This window comes from Rhipicephalus sanguineus, chromosome 5 (assembly GCF_013339695.2).
Source record: "Rhipicephalus sanguineus isolate Rsan-2018 chromosome 5, BIME_Rsan_1.4, whole genome shotgun sequence".
Taxonomy (NCBI): Eukaryota; Metazoa; Arthropoda; class Arachnida; order Ixodida; family Ixodidae; genus Rhipicephalus; species Rhipicephalus sanguineus.
The window spans coordinates 151,389,038-151,410,589 of NC_051180.1; positions in this window are offsets into that span (position 1 = coordinate 151,389,038).

Consider the following 21,552-nt stretch of genomic DNA (forward strand, 5'->3'; position numbering starts at 1 on the left):
AACCCAGCCACCCCCTCCCCTCCCCCCTGGCCACGATGCATCTAACACCGACCTGTTAGATACAACGTTATATCTCTCTTTGGATGCATATGAGCGTATAGTTCTGCGAGGACAGTTGCAGCTGCTATAGGCCATAAAAATTATGTGAATTTACGTGTGTCGTTCCTGCAGGGTTCTTCGCTATGCTCTTTCCAATCATAAATAATTTATAAACATTTGCACTGCGAAATGCAACCCTGGCTTCTTAAGCTACTAAAACTTTGTTCACTATAGACTCAAGTGATATTTTCGTTAATTAAAAATTATTTAGATGCACTGCCCATGATTGGATGTTGAGGGGCGAAAAATTGTACAGCTATTAGCAGATACCTGACTGATTGCTTTCCTGTCAAGGCACTTGCTATCGCGTTATTTAAGCAGGCTGCAAGGAAACTACCCGAGATTCTTAAATATACGTCGTAATAAAGCGCTTCAACGCCGCGCCCTTACTATTGTGAATCGTGTTAGCCACCAATTACTGTTGCCTTAGACACACATAACTCATGATTAACTATCCGGCAACAGCAGTTTGACTGAAGGCAATCATTTTGGTTTCAACGTTTACTGGAATCCCTGTCAAAGCCTCGAAACAAACGCGTCACATTTGAAGTGTGTACTGAAGGTAGCCTTCTCTGTATCGATTGCCTTTGTACACGTTGTGCGATGGAAGCGGCGCCAGTGCGAAGTTCAAGCATGAAATATTTATGAAATATTATATTAAAATTAAGAGACTGAAGGGCAGACTTATGAAGGCGGGACAAGACGAAGTGGGACACACATACGCGCTAACATTAAGCAAATGATTCATTTGTTGAAAGTTAGTGCCTGTGTGTGTTTTCCCTTCGTCTTGTCCCTCTTCAGAAGTCTGCGCTGAATTCCTAGGATACATTGTATATGCTTTTGAAATGAGCTTGTCTGAACATATCGTTCAGGTGGATAGGACACGTTTTTTCAGGATAGTTGGGACATAAATAATTACTAGCCCCGCCACGGTGGTCTAGTGGTTATGGCGCTTGACTGCTGACCCGAAGGTCGCGGGATCGAATCCCGGCCGCGGCGGCTGCATTTCGATGGAGGCGAAAATGTTTGAGGCCCATGTACTTAGATTTAGGTGCACGTTAAAGAACCCCAGGTGGTCAAAATTTCGTAGCCCTCCACTACGGCGTCTCTCATAATCATATGGTGGTTTTGGGACGTTAAACCCCAGATAATATTATTATTATAAATAATTACTAGAATTGCGGCGCAGCAAAAAATAAGACGGCAGACGAGGGCATACAAAAAGAAGCGCCCTCGCCGAAGCATGGACTTTCGCTTACGTAAGGACACGCTGTCTGTGAAGATTGGATAAAGCCCGGAGCTTCCTGGCTGGTTCTCTGTTGTCCAATTGACAAGGCTGCTCAGAGGCTTGTAATTACTTGCGGCTGACTGGTGACTTCTTTTCCAAAAATGTGCGAGTGTATCTGTTATCGCGGCAGATCTAAATTGAGGTCTATTCTGTCAAGGAGCGCCAGTAGGCAGCGCAAGACACTTCGGAACCAACTGCCATCGCCAAATTAGAAGCAGGCAATCATACCACAATGGGCTACACTCTGGCGCCGGCATCTTCCCACAAAGCTGTTATATGAAACGCGTGAACGATATTCAGTGATTTTGAATTCATATTTCCGTCTATTCGGGCATGGCAGTCGTCAATATTCTCAAAAGAAGCACTCGAAGAAAATATGCGCTGTTTTACGCATACAAACAAGTAGGCTGCGCAAGACCATGAAATGATGGTAAAATAAGTTTTATCCGCATACAGAGACGGAATTTTCACCTCTTCATGTATGCAGTTATTGAGCCCTGATGGTAGATGCATATGAGAAGTTTTTTGCGTCGTCATTCTTCGCAGCGGAAACGTGTTATATGCAACGATAAATGCCACCCAGAAAAAAAACAGCTCTGATTGCAACAGAAACAAAAATAAGCCCGTCCTCTTCAGAAATGCCATTCACGTTGAATACTTGAGGCAGATATCACCGTACTCGCTGAAGCGGCAACGACTGGCGATGACATAGCATCGGACGGGTCGCGCTATTTACATTTAAATGACTCAGCCTTTCTGCCGGTGTGCAAATATTCCTGCAGGAGAAGACTCCTTGCTTTGATCCTCAGTGCTCTTGCTGTAATGGCAGATTCAAATAGTATAAGGGTGCTATTTATGAAGAAAATATTTCATTGAGATGCATTGCGAAGCTCCCTTTTATGCTCGCGAAGTGCTTCGTACCTCGTCAGACATTTATATTTTTCACCACAGAACACGCACTCATTTACATAAGGTTCTACTGCCGCATCATCGATTTTACAGGCTAATCTTGAGGCCTCGGTTTGAGTATGAAAGTTAATATGTTTCTTTTTTCTTTAACATACGTTTGACTCCCTGCTCGGAGGATGCTCACATCTACGACGGGAGTTAATGCGCTCCAGCTGTTCCTTACCGCGATGCACCTTTTTGTCACTTATGAACTTGCTTCTCTATAAACTCAGGCAGCTTCCTGTGATTGGAAGAGTTTTTTTTTTATGTATGTTTCGAGGAGAGCTTTCGGAAACCTTTGATCGCTGCGCTTTCACGAGAGGCGAAAAACGGAGACATTGGCCAAACTTCAATGTGATCTAAGTGAAATTAGAGTGTATTTCGGCCATTATTCTTGCGCTGATTCAAATATATTTCCCGTTAACAACGACACTAAGAAAAAATGGGGGTATGTGTTACCCTTATCAGCGAGTCCTATCTTGCTACGTATATGACTCTCTTTACAGAGACACGTTAACTCTCTTTTAGGCGTCACGACTCTCCGACGAAAGTATACACTCTTAGATAAACTCGATTATTTCGGGAGTATGTCTGCCACAAAACTACAATCATCGTCTACCTCGCGTAGTTTCCTTGCGTTATCACCGCGGTCCCGGCACTTCGGTCACGAACGGTGTATGCTCTATCAGCGTGGCATAGGATTCTTGATATAAAAGTGGCGAGAGCCAGGGTTGTCAAGAAAGGAAACGCGAGCAAGCCACATGACGATTTTAGTTGTGTGGCCGAAGTACTCCCCAATTACTCGCATTTTAAGAGTAATGATCTTCTTAGAAAGTTCACATACCTTTTTTAAGAGAGTCATACACGTGGCAAGTCAGGACTAAAAAAAATATCAAAGAACTGTTTTTCTTCTCTTGAGTGCACAGTAATAGATCGAAAATATTGCGCAGAGAATCGTAATATTTGCAGCTGCGGTCTATGAAAGAACGAATTTTCGTTAATTTGAAATTCACTTGCTTGTCTTGTTACTATTTCGAATTTGTCCAGTGGCTAGCAGTACATTTTAGGATGATGGTAATATTTTTGCAGGCGCTAATAAAATCTAATAAACTATAATATGCAGTGAAAAATAATGTCATACAACCAGAAATTGTGACCTTTTTTTTCCGCTGCGCGATTAGCTATTTCGACAACTAGGCGAATGGGTGAGTTTTATACACGGATGAATTTGTAGGCTTATGCCACAGGAACGAAGGAAAGACACGCCTGAACGATAAGCGATGCCAGCAAGGAACGTGAGCCGTGGCTTCACGTGCCACAGCCTAGCGCCTTCTTTATTTTCTTCTCTCGCCATCGCGCACTCTCCTGTTTGCGCGCCGCCCGAACGAGGGCGCTACAGGGCCCCCCGTGTAGACTGGAAGTCGGAATGTGACATGCCGTTTGTGGTAGTCCGACGGAAGGTCAGCGTAGATGAGAGGATTCTATGGCGTCTCCAGGTACGCCGGCTTAAGTCGGTCCAAGCTGACTGTCTCTTCACGGCCGTTCTGAAGAAGAGTGGCAGTTTTGGGGGTTGCGGTTAAGGACGCGGAATGGTCCGTCGTAGGCTGGTGTCAAAGGTGGTCTGACCGCGTCGTGGCGCACGAAAACAGGTGTTGCAGTGGCAAGATCAGGGTGGACGAATATGGTCCTGTGTTCCGAAGGTCTGGGTAGAGTGGGCCGGAGGTCTTGAACGCCGTCGAGGAGGCGTTTGAAGGAATTGTTGTGGCTGGTCTGGTAGCTTCGTTGACGTGAAGAAGAGTCCCGGAAGCCGTAGAGAAGTGCCATACACCAGCTCTGCTGTTGGACACTGCAGGTCTGCCCTGATGACAGCTCGTAAACCTAAGAGCGCCAGTGGCAAGGCATCAACCCAGGTCGCTCTATTGAGGCGGGAAGACATGGCGGTCTTCAGTTCTCGATGAAGACGTTCCACCATGCCGTTGGCGCAGGGATGATAAGCCGTGGTACGGCAATGTCTGGCTCCGAGGATGCCATTAAGGAAAGTAAACAGCGAGGACTCAAATTGACGTCCACGGTCTGTTGTCACGGTGCCAGGACAGCCAAAACTGGATACCCACGTAGAATGAAAGCGCGGGCAACTGTCTCGGCGGTGACATCATGAATTGGAACAGCCTCTGGCCAGCGTGTGAAACGATCGACCATGGTCAGTATATAGCGGTACCCCTTAGACACTGGTAGAGGGCCCACAATGTCTATATGAACATGGTCGAAACGATGGCCGGGTGGAAGGAAAGGTTGGGGCGGCGTTTTAGTATGACGGGACACATTTGTCATTTGGCAGGGCAAGCACAGGCGCGTCCAAGCGCGCACATCATCGTTGATTCCGGGCCAGACATAGCGCTGGGTGAGGAGACCTGAGTAGCGCGAATGCCGGGGTGACAGATGTCGTGTAAGGAGTGGAAAACCGTGCGTCGTATTGAAGCGGGAACGAAAGGGCGGGGAAGATCAGCTGAGACATCGCACCACAAGGGCTGATGATAATGAATGAGGCACCAGGCGTAGTCGGAGAGAACGGGGGTTCTCCCGAAAAGCGGCAAGCTCTCTATTATCCTGTTGTGCGGAGGACAATGAGGCCCAGTCGATGTTTGGAGATGGAGAGTCAACCGCGGCCATACGACATAGGGCATCTGCTGCGGTGTTGTCAGCTCCTTTCACGTGGCGGATATCAGTCGTGAACTCCGATATATAAGCAAGATGGCGGAGTTCACAGGGCACGTACTTGGATGAGTTAGTGCGGAAAACATACGCCAGTGGCTTATGGTCAGTCAGCACGTAAAACGAGCATCCTTCCAGAAATGCCGAAGTGCTGTATCGCAGCGTAGATGGCTAGTAATTCCCGGCCGAAGACGCTGTAGCGGGTCTCAGCACGAAGTAGCTTCCGAGAGTAAAAACTAGGGTCTCCACTCGGAGTTAATGCACTGCTGCCAGACGGCTTCGATGGCCACGCTGGATCCGTCCACCATCAACCGAGTAGGGGCGTTGCGTGCGTGGATGAATAAGAAGCACGGCGTTACCGACCGCTTGCTTGGCAGCAGTAAAGACGACCTGGGCCTCTGACGATCAAGGAATGGCGGAGGACGGGCCGCTGTTGACCGAAGGAGGTCGGTGAGCGGTCGTAGCAGTTCGGCACAGTGTGGTATGAAGCGCCTGAAAAAATTTACATGCCCCAGGAATTGGTGTAATTGGCGCAGTGTTGTAGGCTGAGGATAATCCTGGATTGATTGAACGTTGGACCGGAGAGGGCGTATTCCTTTGGATGATATGTGATGGCCCAAGAACTCGAGCTCAGATGCGCCGAAAGTACACTACGAGGCGTTCACAACGAGGCCGTACTGCTGTAGATGTTGGAACAGAGCGCGAAGATGGTGCTCATAATATTCAGGCGAGCGGCTGGCGATGAGGACATCGTCAAGGTGCGCAAGCACAGCAGGAGGCCCCATGTGACCTCAGATATGAACCGCTGGAAAGTTTGAGCCGAATCGCGGAGTCCAAAAGGCATCCGCACGTATTCAAACAACCCAAGGGCGTTGTGATGGCGGTCTTAGGTATGTCGGCGGGCTCGACAGGAATCTGGTGGTACGCCTTAACAAGGTCCACTTTGCTGAAAATTGTGCAGCCGTCGAGGCGCGATGTAAAATCCTGGATGTGAGGTAGAGGATAGCTGTTGTGGACAGTTTTGGCGTTCAATGCTCGATAGTCCCCACAAGGACGCAGTCACCAGGATCACGCTTTGGCGCCAAATGCAGCGGGGAAGCCCAAGCGCTTGACGACGGGCGTATAATGCCGAGCTGCAGCATGTGGTCAACTCCCGTTTAGCAATAGCTAGGCGGTCTCCAAACAGGCGGCGTGGTCGAGCGGCTGCCGGCGGACCCGGCTGACGATGTTGTTTGTCACCGTATGTTAGGCGGCTGATTGAGGTGCACGGTTTTGTAACTCCGGGAACTCGCCAAGATTTTTCTCGAACGGTGAGGAGGTATCAGCATGCGGATGGCCATTGAGCGATGTCGGACAGCACTCCCGAGATGGAGAGACGAGTCTGACCGTCTATGAGCAGCGCCGCCGCACCGCTGACGTCCAAATCGAAGTATGAGAGGAAGTCCGAGCCGGTGATCGGTGAACCATGTTTGCGATGACGAAAACCCCCCGAAATGCGGCGAAGGCCGAAGCCGAGGGTGAGGGGTCGGAGTCTATACGTCGCTATAGACGAGGCGTTGGCAGCACGAAGCACTTGCCGCTGTGACTTCGAACGATCAGCCTTAGTCGGGGGCACAACGCTAATCTCCGCGCCCGTATCTATAAGGAACCTGGCGTTCGATAGCTGGTCTGTGACCATGAAAAGGCGGCTGGAGCGAGAAGTGAGATCACATGCCGCCGTCAGTGATCCCGGCAGGCGTTTCCCTGCCACGAACATGGAGAGTACACTTCGTGGCTCGGTGTCGTAAACGCCGGCGGTACCAGCAGAGAGGTGGAGGGCTGGGACTCCGAGCATCTCGTGTGCGTGGAAGAGCTCGACGACCGAACGGGCAAACGAGTCTCCTGCAGGGGGCTCCGGAGTGCGGCAATGGAGGCGGCGAGTTTCGTCGATGCGTGCCCAAGGCGCGAAATCGCTGTGTCTGCTGGTGGTAAGAATGTGCTGACAATGGAGAGGTCGCTTCATGAACCTGATGGGCGAGTTCCGCCAGGCGGTCGAGGTTGACGTCGCCGGCCGCCGCGAGGACGAGGCGGATTGGCTGAAAAGGCATTGAGGAAAAGCTCGCGAAGCAACGCTGAGTGGGCAGAGACTTCGCGTTCCCCAAGAAGCTGTCGCGTTCGGCGCAGTAGTTGGGAGCGGCGCCTGTCGCCAAGGTCCCCCTCTGCAAGGAGCTGCTGTAGGCGGACGCGTTCCGAAGGCATGAATCGTTCCACCACCTTGGTTTTAAGGTGCTGATATGGCGTAGTGTCCGAGGGGTTGGAGAGGACGTCGGAGAGCTCGCTGGCAACATCAAGAGGAATGACTGAGGCTACGTAATAGTAGCGCGTCGTTTCCGCGGCAATGCGGTACAGGGAGAATTGCGCCTCGACCTGGTGAAACCAAACTGCGGGTCCTGTGGCCAGAGAGATGGAGACCCGTTGCACGGCCGAGACGTCCTGCAGACGTGAGCCTTGTTCACTTGAAGGTGCATTCGAGTCAGTCATTGTCTTCGTCCTAGGTCACCACTTGTATGTTTATGCCACAGGAGCGAAGAAAAGACACGCCTAAACGATAAGCGATGCCAGCAAGAAACGTGAGCCGTGCTTTCACGTGCCACAGCCTAGCGCCTTCTTTTTAGAGGCGAAGCTCCTTAAAGCGGCACCCGTTCGTCCCCGTCGTAGTGCGTAACCAGTCTTAACGCTAAGTACCAGATCTTGACCTCCAAGGTGGTGCCGGTGCGAGATTTCTCCTGTGCGTTGTTGAACAATAAAAAAATTCGCAGCGTGCGCGTTAACTAAAAGCCGAATTCTTCTGTCTCTCGTTTCCCATTAGCAGCCATTGGCATGTTCCAGTAGGAAACGTTAGTAGAAGTAGAAGTGTAAGTGTTAGCTAAACCGACTTCTTCTGTCTCTCATTCCCATTAGCAGCCATTGTTTACCGCCAAGGTAGTGCCTGGTGAGATTTCTCCTGTGCGTGATTAAACAATAAAAATTTTGTTCAAAACGCCGTTGATTTGAAATAACCAACGAAAGACGCCAGATGTTTTCTAAAAGCAAACACAAAGACGCCAGATGTTTCTAAAGCAAAACGAAACGACGCCAGCTGCTTAACGAAAGACGCCAGATGTTTTTCTAAAGCAATGGTTTTTCTAAACAATGAAAATTCACAGCGTACATGTAAAATTAAAGTGAGCTGCAAGTCGTCATAACTCTCATCGAACCTTTAGTATAAACGCGCCCGATCTCACGTCGGTGATGATGTACTGGGCAAAATTCACGGAAGATTCACGGTTTACCGATGAATCTCCGCAGCTTCGCCACTCTCATCATTTCACTCCGTGGATGGCTGTGATTTTTTTTCTTCTCTCGCCATCGCGCGCGCTCCTGTTTGCGCGCCGCCCGAACGAGGGCGCTACAAGTCTGCACTGAGTCTTACGCACTGCTTTTCCTTGCTTCCCTGTTGCTATTATAACACGGATCACGACAGCTTCAACATTTCTGCTCTAATAGAACTAAGTGACATAATTATTTGTCAGCTGTTCTGTTTTCGTAAGCTTTCTTTCGCAGGCAAACGATTACTTGTACTCGCTCTATCCAAACGATTGGCTGTGACATAATCCATGGAGCGGTAATTTGCATATCGCATCTTTCTGTGTTGTCAATCAATTGGTTCCCCAAACGTAAAAGTAAAGTTTGTTAGGCGGAAGAAGATTTCTAATTCTGGCACAAAAGCAACCTGGGTTATCTTGCGCCAGTCGCAGTATTATGCTTCGTCTTCCACTAACACACGACACAAACACTAGGACTGAATAAAAGTGACGCGCCACGTGCACGTGCCCAATGTAAAAATAGCTGCACAGCTTTATGACATCAGTTAAGTATTTTAATTTTAAAATGTGCACGCAGTAATGTGATAGCAGCCTGAGCCTGACGGAACGCAGCAAGACCGAAGTTAATTCCCGCCACATGTTTTCACAGGATTCACAAGACGTTCAAGCGTTTTGTCTCTCCTTCGTCTTTCATGGCATCATAGTTGTTAGCATTATAACTAATCCTCCGAAAACCTAATTACTACCGGAACTGTGGGGGGGCATTACGGACTTCCTACGATGTTCGAACATACTGCACAGCTAATTGTGCGAGTCAAAAATCAAATCACTGACAACATTGCTGGTCGTCAGGGAGGAATGCCACGTTTGAAGCAAACACGAATACCTCTCCCTCAGTATCTTCGTGAGCCCTGAAAGCGACCATTTGTCGAAAATTTAGCGGCTACATTGCGGTCTTAATATAAGCGAACTTAGCTTCCAACACCGAGAGCATCATTAGCGCCTCCGACATGACAGCATGGCAAGTGTTTTGTTGTATTAAAACGGTGCTACAAGCTTTCAGATTTTTTACAAGCGAAAGCTGTATGAGATCATTTCACCGGCCGTTTTTGGCGCCGAGTTGTCCGCCGCCGCCGCCGCCGCCGCCGGTGTCCGTAACCAGTATCGCTCGAAATAAGAAAAAAACTAAATAAGAAAAAAATTCCAGGATGGAACGAGGTTTCGAACCTGGGCCCTCTGCGTGCGAGCCCAGTATTCAACCTCTGAGCCATGCCGGTGGCTTGAAACTGCTGTGCTAAAGGTCCTATACAGGCTTCGTGTCGGGAAGGAACCACATTAGCATATTGCAATATAGCGTGTAGAAGAGTAAATTAGGCACCAAGCGTCGCACAACGCGAATTCTGTAACCAGGCGTCACACAATGCGAATTGGCGCAACGAGTAGGTTGTTGAATGCTTCCAACCCATTACAAAGGACCCTGCCATAATTCTTCATCGTCATCAGGCACAGCATCAACAAAGTGCGCATAATGCCTTACATGGGTTTAGCAGTACCAAAGCTCTCCGTAGAATGACGAAAAATGGCAGAGTGCCTGCTGCCCTACTTCTCAAAATTACAATGATTTATAGGCGTAGTGGGTTCCTCGCAAGTGCACTTGTATTGGTTTGCCATGGAAGCCCATAAGCGCACGATCCACTTCCTCTGGGTCTCAGTAAAATTACAATGATTTATAGCGTAGTGGGTTCCTCGCAAGGGCACTTGTATTGGTTGCCAAGGAAGCCCATAAGCGCATGATCCATTTCCCTCGGGTCTCAGTAAAGTTCTTCGCCCCCCCACCCCCCCGTCTCTTTCCCAACGTCAACGTATGTTATACAGCATGACTGGAGAGGGAAATAGCGACCGGGCGTCACCCAATGCAAATTACATAACTGGTGGGCCGTTTTAAAGATTCCAACCCATTACAAAGGGCTGAGCCATAATTCTTCATCGTCATCAGTCGTCGCGTGAACAAGTGCACATAATGCCTTACAGACGTGTAGCTGGTGCCTCGCTTCTCCCACAGAATGACGAATAATGGCTTAGTAGGTGCTTCCAAAACTTCACAAAAATTGTGATTTATGGCGTAGTGGGTACCTTTCTAGTGTACTTGTATTGTAGCCCCAAGAGAGCTTAACGGGCTCTAGAAACGCCGCTCTTCCAGCTTTCGCTGTGACTGTGCTGCGGTTTTAGCGAAGGCCTGGCGTTTTTATTAGAGCGTCGCGCATATCGCGTTCTCATTATCGTCGAATATTTGAGTACGTATCAGTATGTATGGGGCATTTTTCCTTTGAAACACCTACCATGATCGGCACGATATGTTTCACGAAAAATTTACATCTGCATCGATTCTCGCGGTGCACGAAAAATTATGCTTATTGGGGCAGCAAATCCTTGATGTGTAAATTTATGAGGCCTGAGTTTATACTGAAGAAAGCTGGACCCCGTCCCCTCTGCCGTCTTTATAAAGCGCAGGTTGGATGAATGTTTAGGTTGATTTCTTTCAGTCACAACGCTTGGAAATCAATTGCTGTCAAACCAAGCAAACTCTTATTTCAACGCATTGCAACCCACCAAGTTCACTTTTGCGACACCTGTCACTTTCCCGCATTTAAGTTCTCTCTAGGGATCGCAGAAATTGAATAAAGTGGCGAGGAAAGCTGTCCGTTTGGAAGCTTAGGCGAACGCGGGATCTCGAAAGCAGCAGCGTCACAGTTATTTCGTGTCCCATGCTTTCTCTCGGAAAACTGAAGTCCCCCACAGGCGAACTCACTGGCGCCATCATTCGGGATCCTTGCAAACTACACCGTCATGGGTGCAGTACTGTGCCACTAGAGAACGCTCCCGTCCTAAAGATCGTAAAATCATTTCCAGTGAGTTTATTGATGAAGAGGGAGCCTTGATTTTAAGTGCACGACTGTGCGCATGTGCTAGGGTGATTATCTTTTGAAAATGGCATTCGCTGTTCCTCTAAATACCTGACAATACCTCTTTCGAAAATTTCGTGACATTGACAATATGAATGGGGATATATCTGATGAGGCGTGCACAAAAGGACAAATTCATGCACACATAAATGACACAACACACGTGTATGCAATATGCAATCAATATGCAATCCTGACCAAGATTGAAGATAGGTGATCACGCCGATATTGTGGGAGCAGTGAAAGTTATACTCAAGAGTATGACGGAATCCCGTCTGGACTTGGCAAACATAGCGAAATACAGGAAAAAAACGCCTACTCATACAAGAGGCAAATTTTAAAACATGCTTGCGCTTTCGAAACGAAACGTCTTTTTCAAACTTGGTGCTGTTACCTTCGTCGGCGTTTTTTCTTTTTATTTCACTGAAAGTTATCGAATTTCATCTGTGCTTTGTGCGTGCACCACATATTAGATAAATGAGTAACGTCTCACAATAAGGTGCAGAATAATTGTAGTATCAAATATATATTGCGATTCTAAATTTAAACACACGTTTACCTTCCATTGCAACATAATATCAAAAACTGCTCTAAGCTTCAAGTTCTTAAGGTGAGGTGATACTACCTCACCAAGATGCGCGCTCTTTGTCACGACACAAACATTGTTGCTTTCAGTCTTTCGCAAATATGGAGCTAAGGATGTACAAATTTGATACGATGTATGGTTTGAATTGGCGACATATTTTTCTAAGGTATTTTTTATTTTCGACTTAGGCCGATAGATGTTGCAAGGTCATGGCGACAGTAAAAGAACTGAGCATCCAAAATGTTAGGCAAACATTAACTTGTTAAATGACTAAGTGAAACCTTCGTGAAATTAACTTCTTCATTGGGCAACTCGTGTTCAGCCAAATATGAACAAAACTAAAAGCCCACGACACGGTAATCAGCGGTTGTCGCAATTTTATCCACGAATTAATGCGTGAGCTTTTTATAGTGAGTAATCCAGCGTAATCAACGATGCTAGTATAAGTTCTAAGGCGTTAAAAAGCTTTCGCAAAGCGCACTCTATTTCATTAGAATTGGCGCTAACAGTCTAGAACATTCCAATACGTCGACGCTTACTTCATGCTATACCCTTATCAATAGTGTTGCATGCATTACGGAGGACACCGACATGGAGGTTGTTATATGCACGACACTTAAGATGTACTGGTGGGCTATATAGTTGGTTGATCATATAGATCATATAGCGTGTATAGCAAGCACACACTGGGCGAAGGAAGAACACTAAACATGACAACGCAAGTGCTGAATTCAGCTGACGTTTTGCGGAAAAATCGCTAAGGAGGCAGTTTTGGAACCCATGCCTTTTTTTGCGCATGACGAGAGCCTAATACGAAGATGAGATACCAAAAAACGCCATGCGCGATCAGCATCCAACAAACTCGCATAAGCAAAAGCTTAACAAAACAAAATGGACAAGAATGTTGTTAGGTCGGGTGTTTATGGCTAAAATCTTTTTCCTTTAAATTATACAGCAACCGATGGGCAACTTATGCAATATTCCTCTCAAAAATTTCTGCCGCTTCTGCACTTTCTGGGCTAACTCAATTTTTTCCTCGCTTGCCACCTTCATTTTTTTCCAACATGTGCGCGCAGTCGCAGCTCCGGCAATGTCAGGCAAGGGGCCAGCATCCTTCTTAGTGCACTGGTAGATATACTCTGTAACCCTCTTGTTGAGGTACCTACTCGTCTGCCCGACGTACCTTATCACACGTCGGCGGTATCGAATACACCACACGCTCTGTGAAGAAGACGTAAGGTGGTTGTGCTTTATCGAGCAGACTTCCTCGATTTGCACCGGCGAATATGCTTTTTTGCAAAGTGCGGACAGCCGCACAGACCCAGAGAACCAATATACATCGAACCTATCATAATTTTCTGAGGTTGTGAGAGACTGATGTGCGCGTACGGTATGCTGAATATCTTTTATGGGCGGGTGCGAGCATGTTGCTGCAGGGGATGCGCGAGCGTTCTTGGAGCACTTCCGCAGTGCTTCCGCCAGTGAAGCAAGAAGCCAGTCTGGTACCCTGAATCACAAAGGCAGTGAGCTGGTTGAAAAAACTTCGTTTAAGTTCGCTGTAAGCGCGATTTAACTAGGCCATGATGCAGACAAGACCGCACTATTGCTCTCTTGACTAACTTCGATCAGCTGTGCTGATTCAAAGTTATTCGAACCGTCGCTGAATTGCCGGAGCTCCGCGAGCAGCTAGGCGCCGTCTGTTTCCGGTTTTCTTTTGCCGCGTCATTTTGACGTCACGAAGCGTTCAAACTCTCGACTGATCTTCGAGGGACGTACTGGCGCTTCAAACCACGGAGAAAAAAACAACAGCAGATAGCTGAGCTAATTCTTAGTGCATTGATGTTAAAAAAGACAGGACGTGCAAACACTGACACAAGAGAGAAGTCAAGAGAGTGAGCTTTATTACTCACGTAGACCGCACGGCACCCGATGGACAGGTATCGGGGGGGGGGGGGCCTCTGTGCTTGGGTCATGCGCAGATAAGTATTTGCTTCGACCTCCTTCTTTTCAGCCCCTTCCCATGATTTTTCAGGTTGTTAGGGTGCTTGCCGGTGCCTACTCTCTTGGGGTCGTGTGTTGTCGCCCCGTTTCTTTAAAAATCCCCCAAACAGACCTCTATATATACACAATATTACACCATCTCCCCGAGAGGGGACCATGAGGCGATGCGAAGCAGCATTTCGGCATGTAGAGCCCGAGTTTCCATCCGTAAGCAGTTTCCCGCCGACGTTGCATTTGCGCTGGGCTGGCCCTAGCCCGGAGATCGGGGTCCGCTTGCCGACGTTACGTTGCTCTTCGGCTGCGGTCAAGCCTTCCGCTGCTCCGCGATCTCGGCAGGCCGTTAAGGTATTACTGCAAACTGGCGCCGACGTTTGACGTTGGAACTCATTACACCGGCGCACTAGCGCAGTGGACTGAGCGCGTGTACGACCTAACTCGAGCCTTTTATCTAAACGAAGAGGGGGGAACTGAGAAGGGGTAGTAGAGAGGAGATGGGTAGAGAGAAAGTGCGTGGAGAGGGTTTGCGTATGCGCAGTAAGGGTGGTCACAACGCACACCACCAGATTGAACTCCGCCATAAGCGCTTCGCATCTAAAAATGCGTGCAGCTTGCACCACGTCGCGCAAGCTCGGTAGAGCGAAACACGGGCCCTGTCGCCGCTCGTACTACCCGTCTACCGACACGTCTAGCTTTGAGATCCGCGCTTACTCCTCGGGAGTACGCACTTTCTTCGGACGCCCCCGACTCTCTGGACAGATCGGGCGCAGTCAGGTTGTGCACTATAGAGCGGAGGTTGCGGGCGGTGTCTACATCGGTGGGCGTGGCTAAGCTACTGCGCATGCGCGGCTTCGCGAGGTGGTGGGTATTCTGGTCGCTAGACGACGCGATGCTTGCTTTCCACTTTCTTTCTATCTTTTTTTCTCTCTCTCTTCTTTCTCTTTCGTTGATGTTCTCTCTGTATCTTTTTCGTTCTGCATTTATTTCGCTCTATTCTCTCTTTCTCATTCTTTTTGTGCTACTGTTTACTCTCTCCCCTTCCCCCTTTCCTCCTCTTCAAATCACATCTCTCCTGAACCATACTCACTTCCCTTTCCCACCCCCTTGCTACTCTACTTACATACAAGGCTATGCTAGGCTATGCTAGCGTGCCTGATCAACACGCTGACATCACACACCGTCACTAGGCAGACGGAGGGACCCTGGAGAGAAGAAATTATTGGAACTTTGTCGCGCGCCCGCTGCTTGTAGCGCTGCCACGTGTGGCATCGTAATAGCCGAGTGGTAGGACGCTCGAGCGCCTTCGGAATCGAGGGTACGTGGGTCAAATACGGTCTCATGAAGAATTTTTCCTTTGTCTTGTATTTATATCTTCTTTCGTCTCTTTGTTGTTTGTTTCTTTATTTCTCTTCCTTTCTCTCCTTCTCTTTCTAACTTGTTCTCTTCCCCATCAGGTTTATTACAGGCTTCGCCGTAGTGGGATCTGGCCAAATTCTGTGGAACGTACCCGTTCATGATGATAATAGTTTTTGGGCGTGGTCAGAGATTTTACGCCGAGCTAGAACCGCATCGCTGTTACAAAGCGAGCGCCTCGTACACTGAGTGTTATTTTCATGGGCACAACTTAACCAAAGAAAGAAGTTTCATCTTTACCGGCTAAAGTTTTGCGTCCTTCGCCGTAACAGCCACGTGAAAGCGTTTGACCTCCAAAGCACTCTAATTATCTGTCGCTAATCGCACTTTCATTAAGTAACATTCACTAATCAACTCAGTACTCATTGTACTTGCTTTTATTGTCTTCATATATATATATATATATATATATATATATATATATATATATATATATATATATTATATACTATATATATATATAACTTTCACTTATTAACACCTTACTTATCTAATTTGTTTAATTATCAGATATATGTGCGCAGTCATGCTTTTCAAACGCTTTGTAGGGGTTTGGCTCCCGTAGACGTCCGTAGGGCGAGTCACGCGAACACCGTTTGCTGTACTCTCCAAACGGCTGAGGTCGCGCTCCGGCAGAAAGCTTGCATGACCGTCTGCGGCGCCAGGGAATCGTCTTCCTTGTCTGCTTCTTATAACCTCGATTTCAAGTCAAGAGATATATGGTCAAGCAAGCTTTTGACGATATAGGCCGCGGGAACCCTTGGTTCAAGCCAAACTCAAAGTCAAAGTTTCATTTTCCATTCTGTCGTACAGAAAGAACGGACCGTGAAAAAAAGCTGTTTTAAAACAGCTTGGACTAGTTCACAGCGCCATACGAAAAAGAAAGCAGAAAAAATTAAATATAAAGTAAGCATTCGGAGTTGTAGCAGCCCTGCGGTAAACATGGCGATATGGCACCTCACGAGCAGTGCGCCAAAACAGGGCGTACACAAGTAGTTGTGATTTTAATACACATATGAACCACAGATTGAAAACGAAATTATTACGCTGTGTAGAAAACATAGACATTGATAACGCGATGCATCAGAAGCAAACTATAAGGCACATGATGCAGTGCTTAAAAAAGACATTATATAGATTACACATTATTCACTATACAGGGTGTTTCAAGAAATGAGTCCAGTCTTTTTTAAAAATCACAGAAAGTAGGTAGCTGCGTGCTACCTGCGGCGTTACCTTTACTGTGGGAGAGGGCATTTTGAGATGCGTAGAAACATTAATTACGACAGTAATTATAGAAATTAAGAAATTTAACTTTTTAACCAGTTGAAATACGTGGTCGAGTCAAATGGGCGAATGGGAGCCCGTCCTGAAAATAGCCTATAGCCGCTTTGAAATTTTTTGAAAGGCAGCCACTGGTAATCACCGCGGAGCGATGAAATCTGGTTCATTTTGCTGGCGATACCGAAACCTACGCACCAAAAAGCGCGCCTGCCATTCACTGCGGAAAACGCCCTCAGTGACGACACTGTTTCCCTCGCACGGGGGTGGGGGGGGGGGGAGGGAGGAGGATAAGCGTTGCTACGAAACGAAGTATCTAGATCAACGGATGATAACGGCGCTCGCTTATCCTCCTCCCCCCTCCCCTTGCGAGGGAAACAGTGTCGTCACGGAGGGCGTTTCCGCAGTGAATGGCAGACGCGCTTTTTGGTGCGTAGGTTTCCGTATCGCCAGCAAAATGAGCCAGATTCCATCGATCCGCGGTGATTACCAGTGGCCGCCTTTCAGAAATTTCAAAGCGGCTATGGGCTATTCTCAAAAGGGCTTCCATTCGCCCATTTGACTCGACCATTTAGTTCCACTGGTTAAAAAGTTAATTTTCTTAATTTCTATAATTACTGCCGTAGTTAATGTTTGTATGCATCTAAAAATGCCCTCTCCCACAGTAAAGGTAACGCCGCAGGGTAGCACGCAGATACCTCCTTTTGTGATTTTTAAAAATACTGGAAACATTTCTTGAAACACCCTGTATAGATTACAACCCTAGAAGTACCTATATGCAAGTGTAAAAGCAAATATATATCTAAGAGTTTTGGTTTTTGGACTGAGAGAAAAATATGTACTGAATGTGCAATTGATTTAAAGATCAAGTATTATATATTTGCAAATAATTCATGGATGTCGTCGTATGAGCAGTTGAATAAGTCAAAACCTTACAGTGATTCAGAAGAGCTGGAAGAGTGTAAGATAAGCGCTGTTTGCCGGAGTTTAACCGTGTTATATCAACCTCCCACTACTCTCACGACGGGTGAGGTGGTTTAGATTTCTTGCACGCGGGTTGGACAGACGGCGTAGATCTTTTATGTGCCTAAGAGTTTCCGATCTGAATGTTCGGCTTAATGCATAATTACCTACATAGCTGGTGCACCTTAATTATTCCTGAGATACAAAATAAGGGTCTAGTGGATGCCACAAAATGAGCAATAAATATATGCCTAATACATTTTTTCTGAAGCATGCATATTTTATCAGCATTAGTAGCCGTCGTTGTACCCCATACAAATTGACAATAGTTTAAACGAGAGTTAAACAGTGAATGATATAGCAAAAGCTTCATTTTTTTGGAAAGAAATAGCGAATTCAACCTATTACACCTGTTACCTTAGCTAATTTTTGCAAGACATATTCCATATGATAATCCCAGGTCATGTTCTCGGAAAAAATTGTGCCAAGACATTTAAAATGGTCAACAATCTCAATTTTACGAGTACTCAGTATTATATCTCGGTAAGATGGAATTGTTCTTACCTCGACATATCACAGATTTTGTGTTCTTTTCGCTAATACGCACATCATTTTCTGCTGACCATCTTACTAGCCTTTTCATTGTTTTGTTACAAGTTCTTATAGGCTCTTTAATGTCATGCTCTAAAAAGAATATACTGGTATCATCGGCACATATTGTATATTTGGCCTCGTTGGAAATATTTATGATATCGTTAAGATATACGTTAAATAATAGTGGTCCCAATATACTGCCTTGCGGCACTCCACAAAGCACATGTTGTACACTGGAGAAAGAGTTGTTTATGCATACAACTTGTCGTCTACTGAATAGGTAAGAGTCCATAAGCGATAAGGCCTGGCCTCAAATACCATAGCAGTGTAATTTATTTAGCAGTATTTATTTAGCCGTATTCTGCGTTCCGAAAACTGTAATTCTCATATTTACTCTTTAAAAACTGAGGACTAAGGGCAGGCCCTTCTGAGAAGCACGTAATCTCTTTGCTTTCAATTTTGCAACTATTGCAAAGCTTGTTTAATTTTCGGTCACGACCAACGAGGAGGGGGGTGAGGGTGAGGGGTGTACTGCGCTGAACGTTCACCCCCCACTGTAGGGGAACACTGCGCTCGCCTATAAGTCCGTCACTACCCGCAAAAATATCCTTCCGGAATGAGCGCGTCATGTCCTTTCCTCCTGGGCAGAAACTCAGGGACGCCCGGGGAGGGGGGTTGCGTGGCTCGAGTAGCAGCTGTGAACATTCGATATAAGGGCGCTGTCGGGAGCGCTGGCGCGCGTGCTATCTCGGCAGACATCAGCAAACGGCTCGATTACCCTTCTACGCGCTGTGATCTCACCGCTTCGTGCTCTAACACCAATGCGATAAACTGAACGAAAACCGCTTCTCTCCCGGGAGCGACCGCATTCAAGTACACCAGCGTTTTGTAGGGTTACGAGAGATCCGATCAAAAAGTTAGCTACTAGCCATAGTTCGTATAATATTATAACATATGTACATCGCTGTTATAGCTTCGCATTTTCATTGAACGAGACTTATTTTTCGAAATCCAAGGGACAAATTTCTCTCCCCAACAAATCTCAAATCTAACACCCCCCAACGCGCCGCACCACCGCCGATCCGATGAACCCCTCGCTCTTCACGCGCCGCCGCCGGAGGTGGAAACACCGGCGTGCCGCCGATGGCGATATTTGGACTGGCGCACAGGTCGACTACCTCCCCTGCCGGCATCTGCATAACTATTTTCACGTGGTTGTGATGTCGACGAAGGCGGCAGCCGGTGTTTCCGAGATGAAACTCTTTATTTGGCCGAACTTGTGGCCGGGAAACGGAAAGTCAAACAACAGCAATACACACTGTACACTGATAGCGGCGAACAGAGCGTCAGCCGTCGATAAAACTGCTCATGGCTGCCACGCGCCGTCTTTTATAGATTACGCATCGAACTTTCCAGTGTTATGACTGGTGGTCGCGCAAGCTCTGGAATAATCTAGACTGTTCGCCTCCTGCGCGCAATCTTACCAAAGTAATCTACTACAATCCCGAAGTTTCTCGAACACTGCGGCGCGGTCAGCGTCGAGCGTTGCTAACCGTCTTTGCTGGTCAAACCCGAATGCATCAAAATACCACAAGAAGCAGGCGTGGCATTGCACCCCTCTGAAAAAGCATCGTTCCGATGCTTGTGACAGAACGTAGAAGGAAAAAAAAGACAATTGCATACACAAATAAATTACAATAACAAAGAAATAAAAGCAGAGTCCCCAGGTTCGCTAACGCGCAAAAAACGGCTTAAGGCACACGACATGGACGACTTCAGGTCGTGCGCGGCGTCGCTGGGAGTTCGTAATGCCGTCCGGGATGACCTCGCATTCAAGAGCGCCGAGACGTCGAAGCACCTTGTATGGCTCGAAGTACCACCGAAGAAGTTTTTCACTGAGCCCACGTCGGCGTATCGGCGTCTAGACCCAAACACGGTCGCTGGGCTGGTATTTCACGAAGCGTCGTCGATGATTGTAACGGCGGCTGTCGGTCATCTGCTGATTCTTGATGCGTTGGCGGGTGAGCTGTGGGCTTCTTCCGCTCGATGAAGGTAAGCAGTGACGTCGAGGTTTTCTTCGTCGAGGATGTTGGGTAACATGGCGTCGAGCGTCGTTGCCGGGTTCCTTCCGTAGACGAACTTGTAGGGCTTCATCTGCGTCGTTTCTTGCACGGCAGTTTTGCATGCGAAGGTCACGTAGGAAGGATGACATCCCAGGTCTTGTGTTCGACGTCGACGTACATGGCCAGCATGTCGGCGATGGTCTTATTTAGGCGCTCAATGAGGCAATTGGTCCGGCGGTGGCTTGTGTGGCTGTATCTCGGAATCGTCTGAGTTAGGTCTGAAGAAAAGCGGCACCTCTGTCCGTAATGAAGACCTCTAGGCACCATGACGCAGGATGACGTTCTCAACGAAGAACTTGGCTACCTCGGCAGCACTGCCTTTGGGAAGGGTCCGTGTTTCGGCGTTGCGGGTCAGGCAGTCGGTAGCTACGATGACTCATTTATTACCGCTAGTCGACGTTGGCAAGGGTCCCAGGAGGTCCATCCCGATCTGCTGGAACGGTCGCCGAGGTGTCTCGATCGGCTGAAGAAAGCCCGCTGGTCTTGTTGGCGGCGTCTTGTGTCGCTTGCAGTCTCGGCATGTCCTTACGTATCGAGTGACGTGGTGGGCAAGACGCAGCCAGTCGTACTTTTCCTGTATTCTTGCCAGCGTTCGGGAAACACCGAGGTTTCCTGCTGTCGGGTCGTCGTGCAGGGCCTGGAGGACTTCTGGTCGCAATTCTGAAGGCACCACGAGAAGGTACTTGGCTCAAAGTGGTCAGAAGTTCTTTTGGAGAACGCCGAAAAAACGACGCCAGTGCTCGCTTGAATACTTTCGGAACGACGGTGGTCTTGCCCTCGAGGTATTCCATAAGACCTCTGAGTTCCGGGTCGGATCGCTGTTGTTCAGTGAAGTCGTAGGAACCTATGGTCCCCAAAAAGTAGTCATCATCGTGGTCGTCTTGCGGCGGCGGGTCCACAGGGGCACGAGACAGGCAGTCCATGTCAGAGTTTTTCTTCCGGGCTTGTAAACGACGGTGATGTCGAATTCTTGAATTCTCAAGCTCCATCATGTGAGGCGACCTGAAGGGTCCTTCAAGTTAGCTAGCCAACAAAAGGCGCGGTGGTCGCTCACAACTTTGAAGGGCCTGCAGTACAGGTGCGGGCGTAACTTGGATGTAACCCAGATGATGACCAGGCACTCCTTTTCTGTTGTGGAATAGTTGATTTCTGCCTTTCATAGCGACCGGCTAGAATAGCTGATAGCCATTTCCATTCCGTCGGTCTTCTGCACAAGGACGGCGCCGAGTCCTACGATGCT